The sequence below is a fragment of the Loxodonta africana genome, chromosome 11 (genome assembly GCF_030014295.1).
Source record: "Loxodonta africana isolate mLoxAfr1 chromosome 11, mLoxAfr1.hap2, whole genome shotgun sequence".
Lineage (NCBI taxonomy): Eukaryota > Metazoa > Chordata > Mammalia > Proboscidea > Elephantidae > Loxodonta > Loxodonta africana.
In genome coordinates, this window is record NC_087352.1 from 102,146,933 (window position 1) to 102,164,267 (window position 17,335).

Sequence of the window (17,335 nt, forward strand, 5' to 3'; positions counted from 1 at the left end):
TAAGGAACCAACGGATCAAAGAAGAAATTGAAAGGAAAATCAGAATATAATTGGAGGTGAATGAAAACGAAGATACAGCATATCAAAGGTTATGGAATGTAGCTAAAACAGTGCTTAGGGGGAAATTTATAGCAGTAATTGCCTAAAAAAAAGTAGGAAAGGACCTCTAAAATCAGTAACCTAACCTTCCATCCTAAAACACTGGAAAATAATAGAAAACGAAAGCTAAAACAAGCGAAAAGAAGGAAACAATAAAAACTAGAGCAGAAATTAAAATAAATAGAGAAGAATCAGTGAAGTCAAAAGCTGGTTCTTTGAAATGATCAACAAAATTGGCAAAACTTTAGCCACGAATAAAAGAGATAAGATGTAAATTACTAGAGTTAGAAATGAAAGAGAAATTACTACTGACCTTACGGAAATAAAAAAGATTCTAAAGGAATGCTATGAATATTTGTACCCAAACAAATCAGATACCTCAACTGAAATGGACGAATTCCTGGAAAGGGAAGCTACCAAAACTGACTCAAGAAGAAGACAATCCTGACAGGCCTATAACAAGTGAAGAGATTAAATAGTAATAAAAGCTGCCCACAGAAAAAGTCGAGGCCCAGATGGCTTCACCACTGAATTCTACAAAACCCTTATAGAAGAAGTAATAGCAATTCTCTTTTTTTTTTTTTTAATAATTTTTATTGTGCTTTAAGTGGAAGTTTACAAATCAAGTCAGTCTCTCACACAAAAACCCATACACACCTTGCTACACACTCCCAATTACTCTCCCCCAATGAGACAGCCCACTCTCTCCCTCCACTCTCTCTTTTCGTGTCCATTTTGCCAACTTCCAACCCCCTCCACCCTGTCATCTCCCCTCCAGGCAGGAGATGCCAGCATAGCCTCAAGTGTCCACCTGATCCAAGAAGCTCACTCCTCACCAGCATCCTTCTCCAACCCATTGTCCAGTCCAATCCATGTCTGAAGAGTTGGCTTCGGGAATGGTTCCTGTCCTGGGCCAACAGAAGGTCTGGGTGGCCATGACTACCAGGGTCCCTCTAGTCTCAGTCAGACCATTAAGTCTGGTCTTATGAAAATTTGGGGTCCACATCCCACTGCTCTCCTGCTCCCTCAGGGGTTCTCCGTTGTCTTGCCTGTCAGGGCAGTCATTGGTTGTAGCCGGGCACCATCTAGTTCTTCTCGTCTCAGGATGATGTAATCCCTGGTTCATGTGGCCCTTTCTGTCTCTTGGGTTCGTAATGCCTTGTGTCCTTGGTGTTCTTCATTCTCCTTTGATCCAGGTGGGTTGAGACCAATTGATGCATCTTAGATGGCTGCTTGCTAGCGTTTAAGACCCCAGACGCCACTCTTCGAAGCGGGATGCAGAATGTTTTCTTAATAGATTTTATTATGCCATTTGACTTAGAAGTCCCCTGAAATCATGGTCCCCAGACCCCTGCCCCTGCTATGCTGGGCTTCGAAGCATTCAGTTTATTCAGGAAACTTCTTTGCTTTTGGTTTAGTCCAATTGTGCTGACCTCCCCTGTATTGTGTGCTGTCTTTCCCTTCACCTAAAGTAGTTTTTATCTACTATCTAATTAGTGAACGCCCCTCTCCCACCCTCCATCCCTCCCCGCCTCGTAACCACAAGAAAATGTTTTCTCCTCACTTTAAATTATTTCTCAAGTTCTTCTAATAGTGGTCTTATACAATATTTGTCCTTTTGCAACTGACTAATTTCACTCAGCATAATGTCTTACAGGTTCTTCCATGTTATGAAATGTTTCACAGATTCCTCACTGTTCTTTATCGATGCGTAGTATTCCACTGTGAATATACCATAATTTATTTATCCATTCATCCGTTGATGGGCACCTTGGTTGCTTCCGTGTTTTTGCTATTTTAAACAGTGCTGCAATAAACATGGGTGGGCATAATCTGCTCGTGTAAAGGCTCTTATTTCTCTAGGATGTATTCCAAGGAGTGGGATTGCTGGATGGTATGGCAATTCTATTTCCAGCTTTTTAAGGAAGGGCCAAATGGATTTCCAAATTGGTTGTACCATTTGACATTCCCACCAGCAGTGTATAAGTGTTCAGTCTCTCCAGAGCCTCTCTAACATTTATTATTTTGTATTTTTTGGATTCATGCCAGCCTTGTTGGAGTGAGATGAAGCCTCATTGTAGTTTTGATCTGCATTTCTCTAATGGCTAATGATCGTGAACATTTCCTCATATATCTGTTAGCCACCTGAATGTCTTCTTTAGTGAAGTGTCTATTCATATCTTTTGCCCATTTTTTCATTGGGTTATTTGTCTTTTTGTAGTTGAATTTTTGCAGTATCATGTAGATTTTAGAGATCAGGCGCTGATCAGAAATGTCATAGCTAAAAACTTTTTCCCAGTCTGTCAGTAGTCATTTTACTCTTTTGGTGAAGTCTTTGCATGAGCATAGGTATTTGATTTTTAGGAGCTCCCAGTTATCTGGTTTTTCTTCTACATTCTTTATAATGTTTTAATACTGTTTATGCTACGTGTTAGAGCTCCTAACGTTGTCCCTATTTTTTCTTCCATGATCTTTATCATTTTAGGTTTTATATTTAGGTCTTTGATCCTTTTTCAGTTAGTTTTTGTGTGTGGAGTGAGGTATGGGTCTTGTTTCATGTTTTTGCAGATGGGTATCCAGTTATGCCAGCACCATTTGTTAAAAAGACTGTTTTTTCCCCATTTGACTGTTTGGGGGCCTTTGTCAAATATCAACTGCTCCTATGTGGATGGATTTATGTCTGGATTCTCAATTCTGTTCCAGTGGCCCATGTATTGGTTGTTGCACCAGTACCAGGCTGTTTTGACTACTGTGGCGGTACAATAGGTTCTAAAATCAGCTAAAGTAAGGCCTCCCACTTTGTTCTTCTTTTTCAGTAATGCCTTAGTTATCCGGGGCCTCTTTCCCTTCCATATGAAATTGGTGATTTGTTTCTCCATCTCATTAAAGAATGTCCTTGGGAATTGGATCGGAATTGCATTAAATGTATTGATTGCTTTTAGGTAGAATAGACATTTTTATAATGTTAAGTCTTCCTATCCACGAACAAGGTAGGTTCTTCCACTTAATGTAAGTCTCTTTTGGTTTCTTACAGAAGTGTACTGTAGTTTTCTTTGTATAAGTCTTTTACATCTCTGGTGAGATTTATTCCTAAGTATTTTATCTTCCTGGAAAAAATTTAAAAAAAAAATTTTTTTCCTAAGTATTTTATCTTCCTGGGGACTACTGTAAATGGCATTGATGTGGCAATTTCCTCTTCGATGTTCTTTTTGTTGGTGTAGAGGAAGCCAACTGATTTTTATATGTCTATCTTGTATCCCGATACTCTGCTGAACGCTTCTATTAGTTTCAGTAGTTTTCTGGAGGATTCCTTATGGTTTTCTGTGTATAAGATCATGTCATCTGCAAATAGAGATGCTTTTACCCCTTCCTTGCCAAAGTGGATGCCCTTTTTTTCTTTATCTAGCCCAATTGCTCTGGCTAGGACCTCCAGCACAGTGTTGAATAAGAGTGATGATAAAAGGCATCCTTGTCTGGTTCCCGATCTCAATGGGAGTGTTTTAAGGCTCTCTCCATTTAGGGTGATGTTGGCTGTTGGCTTTGTATAAATGCCCTCTTTATGTTGAGGAATTTTCCTTCTATTCCTATTTTGCTGAGAGTTTTTATCATGAATGAGTCTTGAACTTTGTCAAATGCCTTTTCTACATCAATTGATAAAATCATGTGATTCTTGTCTTTTGTTTTATTTACATGGTGGATTACATTAATTATTTTTCTGATGTTGAACGCTAACGCACACCTTTCCTGACTTTAAACCAATCAGTATCCCCTTGTTCTGTCTGAACAACTGCCTAGTGATCTATGTAAAGGTTCCTCATGAGCACAATTAAGTGTTCTGGAATTCTCATTCTTTGCAGTGTTGTCCATAGTTTGTTATGATCCACACAGTCGAATGCCTTTGCATAGTGAATAAAAGACAGGTAAACATCCTTCTGGTATTCTCTGCTTTCAGCCAGGATCCATCTGACATCAGTAATGATATCCCTGGTTCCACGTCCTCTTCTGAAACCAGCCTGAATTTCTGGCAGTTGCCTGTTGATATACAGTTACAGCCGTTTTTGAATGCTCTTCAGCAAAATTTTGCTTGCGTGTATTATTAACGATATCGTTCTACAATTTCCACAATCGGTTGGATCACCTTTCTTGGAAATAGGCATAAATATGGATCTTTTGCAGTCAGTTGGCCAGGAAGCTGTCTTCCATATTTCTTGGCACAGACGAGTGAGCACCTCCAGTGCTGCATCTGTTTGTTGAAACATCTCAATTGATATTCCATCAATTCCTGGAGCCTTGTTTTTCGCCAATGCCTTCAGAGCAGCTTGGACTTCTTCCTTCAGTACCATCGGTTCCTGATCATATGCCATCTCTTGAAATGGTTGAATATCGACTAATTCTTTTTGGTATAATGACTCTGTGTATTTCTTCCATCTTCTTTTGATGCTTCCTATGTCATTTAATATTTCCCCCATGGAATCCTTCACTATTGCAACTCAAGGCTTGAATTTTTTCTTCAGTTCTTTCATTTTGAGAAATGCCGAGTGTGTTCTTCCCTGTTGGTTTTCCATCTCCAGCTCTTTGCACACGTCATTTTAATACTTTACCTTGTCTTCCGAGAGGCCCTTTGAAATCTTCAGTTCAGTTCTTTTACTTCATGAATTCTTCCTTTTGCTTTTAGCTTCTTGACACTCAAGAGCAAGTTTCAGAGTCTCCTCTGACATCCATCTTGGTCTTTTCTTTCTTTCCTGTCTTTTCAGTGACCTCTCGCTTTCTTCATGGATGATGTCCTTGATGTGATTTCACAACTTGTCTGGTCTTCGGTCACTAGTGTTCAATGTGTCAAATCTATTCTTGAGATGGTCTCTAAATTGAGGTGGGATATACTCAAGGTCGTATTTTGGCTCTTGCGGACTCGCTCTGATTTTCTTCAGTTTCAGCTTGAGCTTGCGTATGAGCAATTGATGGTCTGTTCCACAGTCGTTCCCTGGCCTTGTTCTGACTGATGATATTGAGCTTTTCCATCATCTCTTTCCACAGATGTAGTCAATTTGATTTCTGTGTGTTCCATCTGATGAGGTCCATATGTATAGTTGCCATTTATGTTGGTGAAAGAAGGTATTTGCAATGAAGAAGTCGCTGGTCTTGCAAAATTCTATCATTCGATCTCCAGCATTGTTTCTATCACCAAGGCCATATTTTCCAACTGCTGATCCTTCTTCTTTGTTTCCAACTTTTGCATTCCAATCGCCAGTAATTATCAATGCGTCTTGACTGCATGTTCAATCAATTTCAGACTGTAGCAGCTGATAAAAATCTTCTATTTCTTCATCTTTGGCCCTAGTAGTTGGTGCGTAAATTTGAATAATAGTCGTATTAACTGGTCTTCTTTGTGGGCGTACGGATATTATCCTATCACTGACAGCGTTGTACTTCAGGATGGATCTTGAAACGTTTTTTTTGATGATGAATGCAACACCATTCCTCTTTGAGTTGTCGTTCCCAGCATAGTAGACTATATGAATGTACAAGTCAAAATGGCCAATACTAGTCCATTTTAACTCACTAATGCCTAGAATATCGATGTTTATGCATTCCATTTCATTTTTTGACGATTTTCAATTTTCCTAGATTCATACTTTGTACATTCCAGGTTCCGATTATTAATGGATGTTTGCAGCTGTTTCTTCCCATTTTGAGTCATGCCACATCAGGAGATGAAGGTCCTGAAAGCTTTACTCCATCCACGTCATTAAGGTCGGCTCTACTTTGTGGAGGCAGCTCTTCTTCACTCATCTTTTGAGTGCCTGCCAACCTGGGGGGCTCATCTTCCAGCACTATATCAGACAGTGTTCTGCTGCTATTCATAATCTGGACTATATTAAGAAGAACGGGGCATGAGGATCGGGGGAAGACTCATTAACAACCTGCGTTATGCAGATGAGACAACCTGGTTTGCTGAAAGTGAAGAGGACGTGAAGCACTAATAAAGATCAAAGACCACAGCCTTCGTTATGGATTACACCTCAACATAAAGAAAATAAAAATCCTCACAACTGGACCAACGAGCAACATTATGTTAAATGGAGAAAAGATTGAAGTTGTCAAGGATTTCATTTTGCTTGAATCCACTATCAACAGCCGTGGAAGCAGCAGTCAGGAAATCAAAAGACGCGTTACATTGGGCAAATCTGCTACAAAGGACCTCTTCAAAGTGTTGAAGAGCAAAGATGTCACCCTGAAGACTAAGGTGTGCCTGACCCATACCATGGTATTTTCAATCACATCATATGTATGTGAAAGCTGGACAGTGAATAAGGAAGACTGAAGAAGAGTTGACGCCTTTGAATTGTGGTGTTGGTGAGGAATATTAAATATACCATGGACTGCCAAAGGAACGAATGAATCTGTCTTTGGAGAAGTGTGACCAGAATGCTCCTTAGATGCAAGGATGGCGAGACTGCATCTTACATACCTTGGACATGTTGTCAGGAAGTATCAGTCCCTGGAGAAGGACATCATGCTTGGCAGAATACAGGGTCAGCGGAACAGAGGAAGACCCTCAACGAGGTGGATTGACAGAGTGGCTGCAACAATGAACTCAAGCATAACGATTGTAAGTATGGCGCAGGACCGGGCAGTGTTTTGTTCTGTTGTGCATTGTGTCGCTATGAGTCGGAACTGACTCGACGGCACCCAAGGACAACAACAATGTTGATCCATCCGTGCTTAGTTGGTGTGAATCCCACTTGGTCATGGTGAATTATTTTTTTGAGATGTTGTTGAATTCTTTTGGCTAGAATTTTGTTGAGGATTTTTGCATCTACATTCATGAGGGATAAGAGGTCTATAATTTTCTTTTTTTTTTTTTTTACCTGGTTTTGGTATCAGGGATATGGTGGCTTCATAGAATGAGCTTGGTAGTATTCCGTCCTTTAATATGCTCTGAAATACCTTTTGTAGTACTGGTGTTAGCTCTTCTCTGCAAGTTTGGTAGAACTCTGCAGTGAAGCCATCGGGACCAGGGTTTTTTTTTTTTTTTTTAGGAGTTTATAGATTACCTTTTTAATCTCTTCTTTTGTTATGGGTCTTTTCAGTTGTTCTCCCTCTGTTTGTGTGAGTTTAGGTAGGTAGTGTGTTTCTAGGAATTCATTTTTTTCTAGGTTTTCAAGTTTTTTTGTGTGTACTTTTTCATAGTAATCTGATACGATCCTTTTAATTTCAGTTTGGTCTGTTGTAATATTGCCCATCTCATTTCTCATTTGGGTTTTTTCCTTCCTGTCCTGTTTTTCTTTTGTCAGTTTGGCCAGTGGTTTATCAATTTTGTTGATTTTTTTCAAAAACCCAGCTTTTGGTCTTGTTAATTCTTTCAATTGTTTTTCTGTTTTCTATTTCATTTAGTTCAGCTCTAATTTTTATTATTTGTTCTCTTCTGGTGCCTGTGGGTTTCTTTGTTGCTCTCTTTCTATTTGTTCATGTTGTAGGGATAATTCTTTGATTTTGACCCTTTCTTCTTTTTGGATGTGTGCATTTATTGATATAAATTGGCCTCTGAGCACCACTTTTGCTGTGTCCCAAAGGTTCTGATAGGAAGTGTTTTCATTCTCATTGGATTGTATGAATTTCTTTATTCCATCCTTAATGTCTTCTGTAATCCAGTCTTTTTTGAGCAGGGTATTGTTCAGTTTCCAAGTGTTTGATTTCTTTTCCCTTCTTTTCCTGTTATTGATTTCCACTTTTACGGCCTTATGGTCAGAGAAGATGCTCTGTAATATTTCAGTGTTTCGGATTCTGCTAAGGCTGGCTTTATGACCTAACATGTGGTGTATTCTAGAGAATGTTCCATGTGCACTAGAAAAGAAAGTATACTTGGTTGCTGTTGGGTGGAGTGTTCTGTATATGTCTACGAGGTCAAGTTGGTTGACTGTGGTATTTAGATCTTCCATGTCTTTATTGAGCTTTTTTCTGGATGTCCTGTCCTTCACTGAAAGTGGTGTGTTGAAGTCTCCTACTATTATTGTGGAACTGTCTATCTCATTTTTCAATGCTGATAGAGTTTGTTTTATGTATCTTGCAGCCCTGTCATTGGGTGTATAAATATTTAATATGGTTATATCTTCTTGGTGTATTGTCCCTTTAATCATTATATAGTGTCCTTCCTTATCCTTTCTGATGGATTTCACTTTCAAGTCTATTTTGTCAGAAATTAATATTGCCACTCCTGCTCTTTTTTGATTGTTGTTTGTTTGATACATTTTTTTCCATCCTTTGAGTTTTAATTTGTGTGTGTCTCTAAGTCTAAGGTGTGTCTCTTGTACGCAGCATATAGATGGATCTTGTTTTTTAATCCATTCTGCCACTCTCTGTCTCTTTATTGGTGCGTTTAGCCCATTTACATTCAGAGTAATTATGGATATTCATGAATTCAGTGGTATCATTTTGATATCTTTTTTTGTGTATCGATAGTTTCTTTTTCCCACTTGATTTTATGTACTGAGCAGATTTCCTTTACATATTGTCCTTTCCTCATATTTGTTGTTGATGATTTTGTTTCTGCTGAGTCTGTATATTTCCCTTGTATTTTATTTTTATGAGTAGAATTGTTTGTCTCCTTTGCGGTTACCTTATTATTTACCCCTATTTCTCTAAATTTAAAACTTTTATTTCTTTGTATCGTAGTATGTTCCTGTCTGTATGGAAGGTGTATGATTACGTTTTGTAGTCCCTCTTTATTATTTTAATGTTGTCTTCTTTTATATAATAACATCGCCGTTACCTTGTGTTGCTCTTTCTTTTTTTTTTTTAATCTTGCTTTGTTTATTTGGATTTCCCTGTCTCGGTTGACTTCTGGTTGCTTTGCCCGGTGTTCTAGTCTTGGGTTGATACATGATATTATTGATTTTCTAACCAAAGAACTCCCTTTAGTATTTCTTGTAGTTTTGGTTTGGTTTTTCCAAATTCCCTCAACTTGTGTTTATCTGGAAATGGCTTAATTTCACCTGCATACTTAAGAGACAGTTTTGATGGTTATATGATTCTTGGGAGGCAATTTTTTAAAATGTGTCATCCCATTGCCTTCTTGCCTGCATCGTTTCTGCCAAGTAATCCGAGCTTATTCGTATTGGCTCTCCTTTGTAGGTGACTTTTCGTTTATCCCTCACTGCTCTTATAATTGTCTTTTTATCTTTGGTTTTGGCAAGGTTGATTATAATATGTCTTCGTGACTTTCTTTTAAGATCTCCCTTTACATGGAGTTTGATGAGAATCTTGGATAGATATGTTCTCACCTTTCACAGTATCAGGGAAGATTTCTGCCAACAAATCTTGAACAATTTTCTCTTTATTTTCTGTTATCCCTCCCTGTTCTGGTACTGCAATCACTTGTAGGTTATTTCTTTTGATTGAGTCCCATGGGCTTGTTCATTTTTTAAAATTCTTTTTATCTGATTTTTCTTCAAATATATTAGTGCCAGGTGATTTATTTTCGAGTTCAGAAATTCTAGCTTCTACTTGCTCAATTCTGCTCCTCTGACTTTCTATTCACTTGTCTAATTCTGTAATTTTATTGTTAATCTTCTGAATTTGATTGCTGTGTGTCTATGGATTTTTCCAGCTTATTAAACTTTTCATTATGTTCCTGAATAATCTTTCTGATTTCTTCAGTTGCTTTATCTGTGTGTTCCTTGGCTTGTTCTGCATATTGCCTCATTTCCTTCCTGATGTCTTGAAGGGTTCTGTATATTAAACTTTTGTATTCTGACTCTTGTAATTCCAGGAATGCACTTTCGTCCAGAAGATCCCTGCATTCTTTGTTTTGAGAGCCTGTTGAGGTGATCATGGTCTGTTTCTTTGTGTGACTTGATACTGACTGTTGTCTCCGAGCCATCTGTAAGTTATTGTATCACTTTATATTTGCTTACTGTGTTGTAGATACTTGCTTTCTTTTGTTTTGGTATACCCCTATGGGTTGCTTGAGTGAGCTAGCTTATTTTCGCCTTTGGAGTTCTGGTGTCCTGTCCCCAGCTGGCTAGAGCTGTTATCAGATATATGAGTCTAGGAGTCCATTCAGTTTTCTTGTATGAATTCAGCTCAGGTTTCCAGGTAGCTGATATCTAGTATGTGGTACAGGCTCTGTCCTACAGTCTTAGAGGGGCAGGAGTGATTGGCGTATATACCCGTATCTGATTGCAGCAGGGGGTCACGCTCTGAACAAGGTAGGGGGCTGAGAACCGACCCCCAGGTGTCTCTGAGGAAAACGCGTCTCTGTTGCCTAGAGCATGCTGGTGGGTGGGTTCTGCAGAGGGATCATGAGCACTCAAAGTTTTTGGTTGGAAGGACTGGGAGGTACCAGTTATCTTTGGACCCCTGTCACGGGTGGCTCGGTGACCTGAGTGGAGCTACCAGTCCTTATGTCCCTGTTGTGGGTAGGTGAGGGCCTTGTTTAATAGGCAATGTCAAACGTCAAACACCCACCTCTCCACCACACAGCTGAAATGGTTAGAGTTTGCCAACAAGGGCCTACTCTCCCGAAATAGGCCCACACAGGTCCATGCAGAAGGGAAAGGTGCTCGAGGTCCATGGACAGTTTATGCTTGGGCAGCAGCCACTTCTGTCCTGAGCTCCCCAGTTAATGGAGCTAGCAAATTATCTTTTCCCCCCAGTTGCAAATTTTTCCTTTGCCAAAGGCTGGGAGAATGGCTCTTGGTGCTTACCAGGGTCTATCTCAGGCACAGGGATTCAGCTGCTGAAGCCGGCTTCAGGGTGGAGGGTGCAGTAAAATATACGCAAGTACTTAGCTTTTGCCGAGAGCGCCTTCCTCCTCAGGTTCCGGAGGTGTGAGTGGGCTGTGTGGCTGGCTGCTTCTCCCTGAGGGAACTGCGGCCCAACGCTAGTATCAGCCCGCCGCCGCTGCCGCCGCCGCCGCTGCTCTGGGAATGGTGCCTGAGGACTCCCCGCGATTCAGGGCTGGTAACTTCTCTCCACTTCTTAACAGCCTCTTCCTCCCCCTGCCCCTCAGTTTGTTGTCTAAGCTTGCCTTTGATGCTCAGGGCTCCCAGCTTGTCACAAATATACTCGCTTCACTTGTGTTTTTGGGTCTTTGTTGTAAAGAGGGCTCAATGAAAGCGTCTATCCATTCCGCCATCTTGGTTCTGCCTCCCTAGTAATAGCAATTCTTGATAGTCTCTTCCACAAAATAGAATAGAGAATACTTGTCAACTCATTTTATGATTGCATTGTTACCCTGATACCAAAACCAGACAAAGACATTCCAAGAAAAGAAGAGACCAATGTCTGTAATGACTGTTATTGTTAGGTGCCGTCGAGTCAGTTCGGACTCATAGTGACCCCGTGCACAACAGAATGAAACATTGCCCCGTCCTGTGCCATCCTTACAGTCGTTGTTATGCTTGAGCCCATTGTTGCAGCAACTGTGTAATTCCACCTCGTTGAGAGTCTTCCCCTTTTCCGCTGACCGTGTGCTTTACGGAGCAGGATGTCCTTCTCCAGGGAATGACCCCTCCTGACAATATGTCGAAGTATGTAAGACACAGCCTCAGGATCCTTCTAAGGAGCATTCTGGTTGTACTCCTTCCAATACAGATTTGTTCCCTCTTTTGGCAGTCCATGGTATAGTCAATCTTCTTCGCCAATACCACGATTCAAAGGCATCAGTTCTTCTTAGGTTTTCCTTGTTCATTGTCCAGCTTTCACATGCGTATGATGCGATTGAAAATACCATGGCTAGGGTCAGGTGCACCTTAGTCTTCAAGGTGTCATCTTTGCTTTTCAACACTTTTAAGAGGTCCTCTGGAGTAGATTTGCCCAATGCAACGCGTCTTTTGATTTCTTGACTGCTGCTTCCATGAGTGTTGACCGTGAATCCAAGTAAAATGAAATCCGTGACAACTTCAGTGTTTTCTCCATTTATCGTGATGTTGCTTATCGGTCTAGTTGTGAAGATTTTTGTTTTCTTTATGTTGAGGTGCAGTCCATACTGAAGGCTGTGGTCTTTGATCTTCATTAGTAAGTGCTTCAGGTCCTGTTCACTTTCAGCAAGGTTGTGTCATCTGTGTAATGCAGGTTGTTAATAAGTCTTTCTTCAATCCTGATGCCCCGTTGTTCTTCATGTAGTCCAGCTTCTTGGATGATTTGCTCAGCATACAGGTTCAATAGAATGGTGAAAGGATACAGTCCTGACACACACCTTTCCTGCCTTTAAACCACTCAGTATCCCCTGTTCTGTCCAAACGACTGCCTCTTTGTCTATGTACAGGTTTCTCAAGAGTACAATTATCCACTCTTCACAACGTTATCCATAATTTGTTATGATCCACACAGTTGAATGCCTTTGCATAGTCAGTGAAACACAGGTAGCCATCCTTCTGGTATTCTCTGCTTTCAGCCAGGATCCATCTGACATCAGCAATGATATTCCTGGTTCCACATCCTCTTCTGTGTCTGGCCTGAGTTCCTGGCAGTTACCTGTTGATATACAGCTACAGCTGCTTTCGAATGATATTAAGCAAAATTTTGCTTGTGTGTGATATTAATGTTATTGTTCTATAAATTCTGCATTCAGTTGAATCACTTGTAAATACGGATCTTTTCCAGTCAGTTGGCCAGGAAGCTGTCTTCCATATTTCTTGGCATAGACGAGTGAGCACTTCCAGCGCTGCATCCGTTTGTTGAAACATCTCAGTTGATATTTCATCAATTCCTGGAGCCTTGTTTTTCACCAGTGACTTCAGAGCAGCTTGGACTTCTTCCTTCAGTACCATCGGTCCCTGATCATATGCTACCTCTTCAGATGGTTGAATGTGGACTAATTGTTTTTTGGTACAATGACTCCATGTATTCCTTCCATCTTCTTTTGATGCTTCCTGAACTGGTTAATATTTTCTGCAGAGCAGAAGGTGATAAAAGTTTTCAGTTTCTTCATCTTTAGTGTTAGTGGTTGGTACATAAATTTGAATAATAGTTGTATTAACTGGTTTTCCTTGTAGGTGTATGGATATTATCCTATCACTGACAGCATTTTACTTCAGGATAGACATTGAAATGTTTTTGACGATGAATGCAACACCATTGCTCTTCAAGTTGTCATTCCCTGCATAGTGGAGTATATGATTTTCTCATTCAAAATGGCCAATACCAGTCCATTTTAGCTCACTAATGCCTAGAATATCGATGTTCATGTGTTCATTTCATTTTTGACGATTTCCAGTTTTCTTAGACTCATGCTTCATATATTCCAGGTTCTAATTATTAGTGGATGTTCACTGCTGTTTCTTCTTATTTTGAGTCATGCCACATCAGCAAATAAATGTCCCGAAAGCTTGACTCCATCTTTGTCATTAAGGTTGACTCTACTTTGAGGAGGCAGCTCTTCACCAGTCGTGTTTTGAGTGCCTTCCAACCCAGGGGGCTCATCTTCTGGCACTGTATCTGACAGTGTTCCACTGCTATTCATAAGATTTTCACTAGCTAATTGTTTTCAGAAGTAGACTGGTGGGTCGTTCTTCCTAGTCTGTCTTAGTCTGGAAGCTCAGCTGAAACCTGTCCTCCCTGGGTGACCCTGCTGGTATCTGAATATCGGTGGCATATCTTCCAGCATCACAGCAACACGCAAGCCCCCATAGTATGACAAACTAACAGACATGGGGGTTCTGATGACTGGTCACAAAAATCCTTAACAAAATATCAGCAAACTGAATTTAGCAACATATAAAAAGAATTACACAGCATCACCAAGTAGAATTTATCGCAGGAGTGCAGGGTTGATCAGACATCCAAATATCAATTAATGTAATACATCATATTAATAGCATGCAAAACAAAAATCATATGACCATCCCAGTAGCCACAGGAAAGCACTGGACAAAATCCAGTGCCCTTGCAGGATAAAAAATATATAATGAACTAGGAATAGAAGGAAGAGTCTTCAATCTCATAAAGTGTGTGTAGGAAAAATCTCACAGCTAACATCATGCTTAATGATAAAGGAGAGTGTATGCTCTGCCTCCTGTGATCAAGAAGACAAGGATGTATGTTCTCACTGTTTGTATTTAACATTGTATTCAAGGTTCTAGCTAGGGCAGTTAGACAAAAAAAAGTAATGAAAGGCATCCAGATTGGAAAGGAAGAAGTAAAATTTTCTCTATTTGCAGATGACATGGTCTTGTAGATAGAAAATCCTAAGGAATCCACTGAAAAAAGGTTGCAGGATACAAGATCGTTAAGAATCAATTTATACATATATTTACAGTGAGCAATCTGAAAGTGAAATTAGGAAAATTCCATTTTTAGTATCATCATAATGAATAAAATTAGGAGAGAAGTGCAAATCTCATGCTCTATAAACTACAAAACATTGTTTTAGAAATATAAATAATTGGCAAAGTATCCCATGTTCATGGATTAGAAGATTTAGCATTGTTAAGATGGCAGTACTCTCAAACTAACCTACAGATTCAACACAATCACAGTCAGTATAGCCCAGCTGACTTCTTTGTAGAAATTGGCAAACTGATTCTAAAATTCTTATGAAATTGTGAGGGACCCAGAATAGTTAAAACAACCTTGAAAAAAAGAATAAAATAGGAGGTCTCACACTTGCTGATATCAAAACTTTCTACAGAACAGTGGTGATCAAGACAGTGTAGTCCTTACACAAGTATAGACAGACAGATCAATAAAAGAGAATTGAGAGTCCAGAAATACACGCATATGTCTGTTGTCAACTGATTTTTTTACAAGAGTGCCAAGACCACCCATTGGGGAAAGAATACAGCTTTTTTAACAAATGGTTCTGGGACTAACGGATATTAACATGCAGAAGAATGAAGCTGGAACCTTATACCATATATAAAAATAAACTAAAAAACCTAAAAGTAAGGGTAAACTTTAAAGCTCTTATAAGAAAACATAGGTGCAAATCTTCATGACCTTGGCTTTGGCAATAGATTCTTTTATATGGTACATGTGATGTATGTGCCATGTGTGCTTAAAGGAATGTCTGTTCTGTTGATGGGTAGATTGATCTGTAAATGTCAGTTAGATCCACTTGATTGGTTTCTATTCATTTATTCTGTATCACAGACTGACAGATGATTTGTAAAGGATCAGATAGTAAATACCTTGGGCTTGCGAGCCATGGTTCTGTCACGACTACCCAACTTTACCATGGTAGTGTGTGTACGTGTACATGAAGACATAATACATCACATTACATAGACAAGGTGCTATAGACAGTGTGTAATGAAAGAGCATGGCTGTGTTCCATGGTCTGCGGACTATAGTTTGCTGACCGTTGTTCTGTATCCTTTCGGAATTTTGGTGTACTTGTTTTATTTATTACTGAGAGAGGATTGTTGAGGTCTGTAGATATAATTATGGATTTGTTTCTTTTCAAATCTATCAGTTTTTGCTTTATGTACTTTTAAGCTCTGTTGTTAGTTGTATACATATTTAGGGTTATTATGTCATCTTGGTGATTTGACCATTTCATTATTATGTGTTGTCCCCCTATTTATCTCTGGTCATTTTCTTTGCTCTGAAGTAGACTTCTTTTGTGTTAAGCAGATATTTTCTAGTGTACCATTTTATTTCCCTTATTTCATTTAGTGTATATTTTTGAGTTATTTCTTAGTGTTGCCCAGGGGATTACAGGTAACATTTTAGTTGATAACAATTTTGCTTGGGCTAATACCAACTTAATTTCAATAGTGTACAAAAACCTCGCTGCTACATAGTTCTGTTCCTCTTTATGCTGTCACTGTGACCAATTACATCTTTATACATTGTATGCCCATCAGACAGATTTATAATTACTGCTTTTTGCAGTAGTCTTTTAAGTCAGATAGAAGAAAAATATTATAATATAAAAAAATTTATACTGTCTTTTATATTTACCTCTATAATTATATTTAATAATGTTCTTTGTTTCTTTATGTGGTTTTGAGTTACTATCTAGTATCCTTTCATTTTAGGATGGGAGATTTCCTTTAACATTTCTTGTAGGACAGGTCTACTAGCAGTTAACTCTCTCAGCTTTTCATTATGTACAAATATCTTAATTTCTTCTTCATTTTTGAAGGATAGCATTGCCAGATATAGAACTATTGGTTAGCAGGTTGTTTTTCTTTCAGCACATTGAGTATGTCATCTTACTTCCTTATGACCTCCATGGTTTCCAGTGAGAAATCAGCTGGGTTTTTTTTTTTTTTCCTTATTGAAAATCCTTTTTTATGTGGTCACTACTCCCTTGCTGCTCTCAAGATTCATTGTTTTTCAGTGGTTTCATTATGAATGTGTGTCGGTTGTGGATCTCTTTGACTTTATCCTACTGTGAGTTGTTACGCTTCTTAGATATGTAGATTAATACCTTTCATTGACTTTGGGAAGTTTTTGGCCCTTATTCCTTCAAATATTCTTCCTGCCCCTTTTATCTTCTCCTCTAGGACTTTCATTATGCATATATCCGTATGCCTGATGATGTCCCACAGGTCTCTTAGGCTTTGCTTTGTCTTTTTCTTGGTTCTTTTTTCTTTCAGATCCTGAGGCTGTATAATCTCTTTTGACCTTTCTTCACGTTTGCTAATTCTTCTGCCTGCTCCAATCTGCTACTGAGCCCTTCTAGTAAGTTTTTGATTTCCATTATTGTACTTTTTAACTCCATAATATGTATATGGTTCCTTTTTATAATTTCTGTCTCTTTATTGTTCGTGTCTATTTGGTGAGACATAGTTCTGATATTTTCCTTTAGTTCTTTGTTCATTGTTCTTTTAGCTTTTTGAAGATACTTAAAATAGCTGATTTAAGTCCTTGTCTAAATATCCAACATCTGGGCTTTCTCAGGGACAGTTTTTATTATTTTTTTCCTGATCATGGACCATTCTTTCTTGTTTCCACATGTCTTGTTATTTTTTTTGTTAAAAATTGAACATTTTGAATATTATAGTCTGGTAACTCTTGAAATCAGATACTCCTCTGTCCCCAGGGCTGTTGTTGCTGCTTTTTGTTGCTTTGTTGTTTGCTTGGTTAGTGACTTTTCTGAACTAATTTTGTAAAGGGTGTATTCTTGGTCATGTATGGCTACTGAAATCTGTTTCTTTAGCTTAATGATCAGCTGGTGATTGAACAGAGATTTCCTTAAACATGTGGAACCAAAAAACATCCCAGACTTTGCAGAGAGACTGTGTGATCTTGAGGCATGCCTTCAACACTCAGGCAGACTCTGCCT

General features: G+C 39.0%; 1 protein-coding gene across 5 annotated transcripts in view; it reads left to right on the forward strand.

The window, feature by feature from the left end:
• The window catches only part of RALBP1 (ralA binding protein 1), a 95,843-nt gene that overhangs the window by 24,784 nt on the left and 53,724 nt on the right, over positions 1-17,335 (forward strand). The window contains exon 1 of one of the 5 annotated variants that reach the window (XM_064294726.1): positions 5,047-6,709. The exons of the other annotated variants lie outside the window; for them this stretch is intronic. The gene's annotated coding sequence lies outside the window, so the exon portion shown is untranslated. Of the gene's footprint in view, positions 1-5,046; positions 6,710-17,335 lie in introns of those variants that run through there. 5 annotated transcript variants of the gene reach the window in all.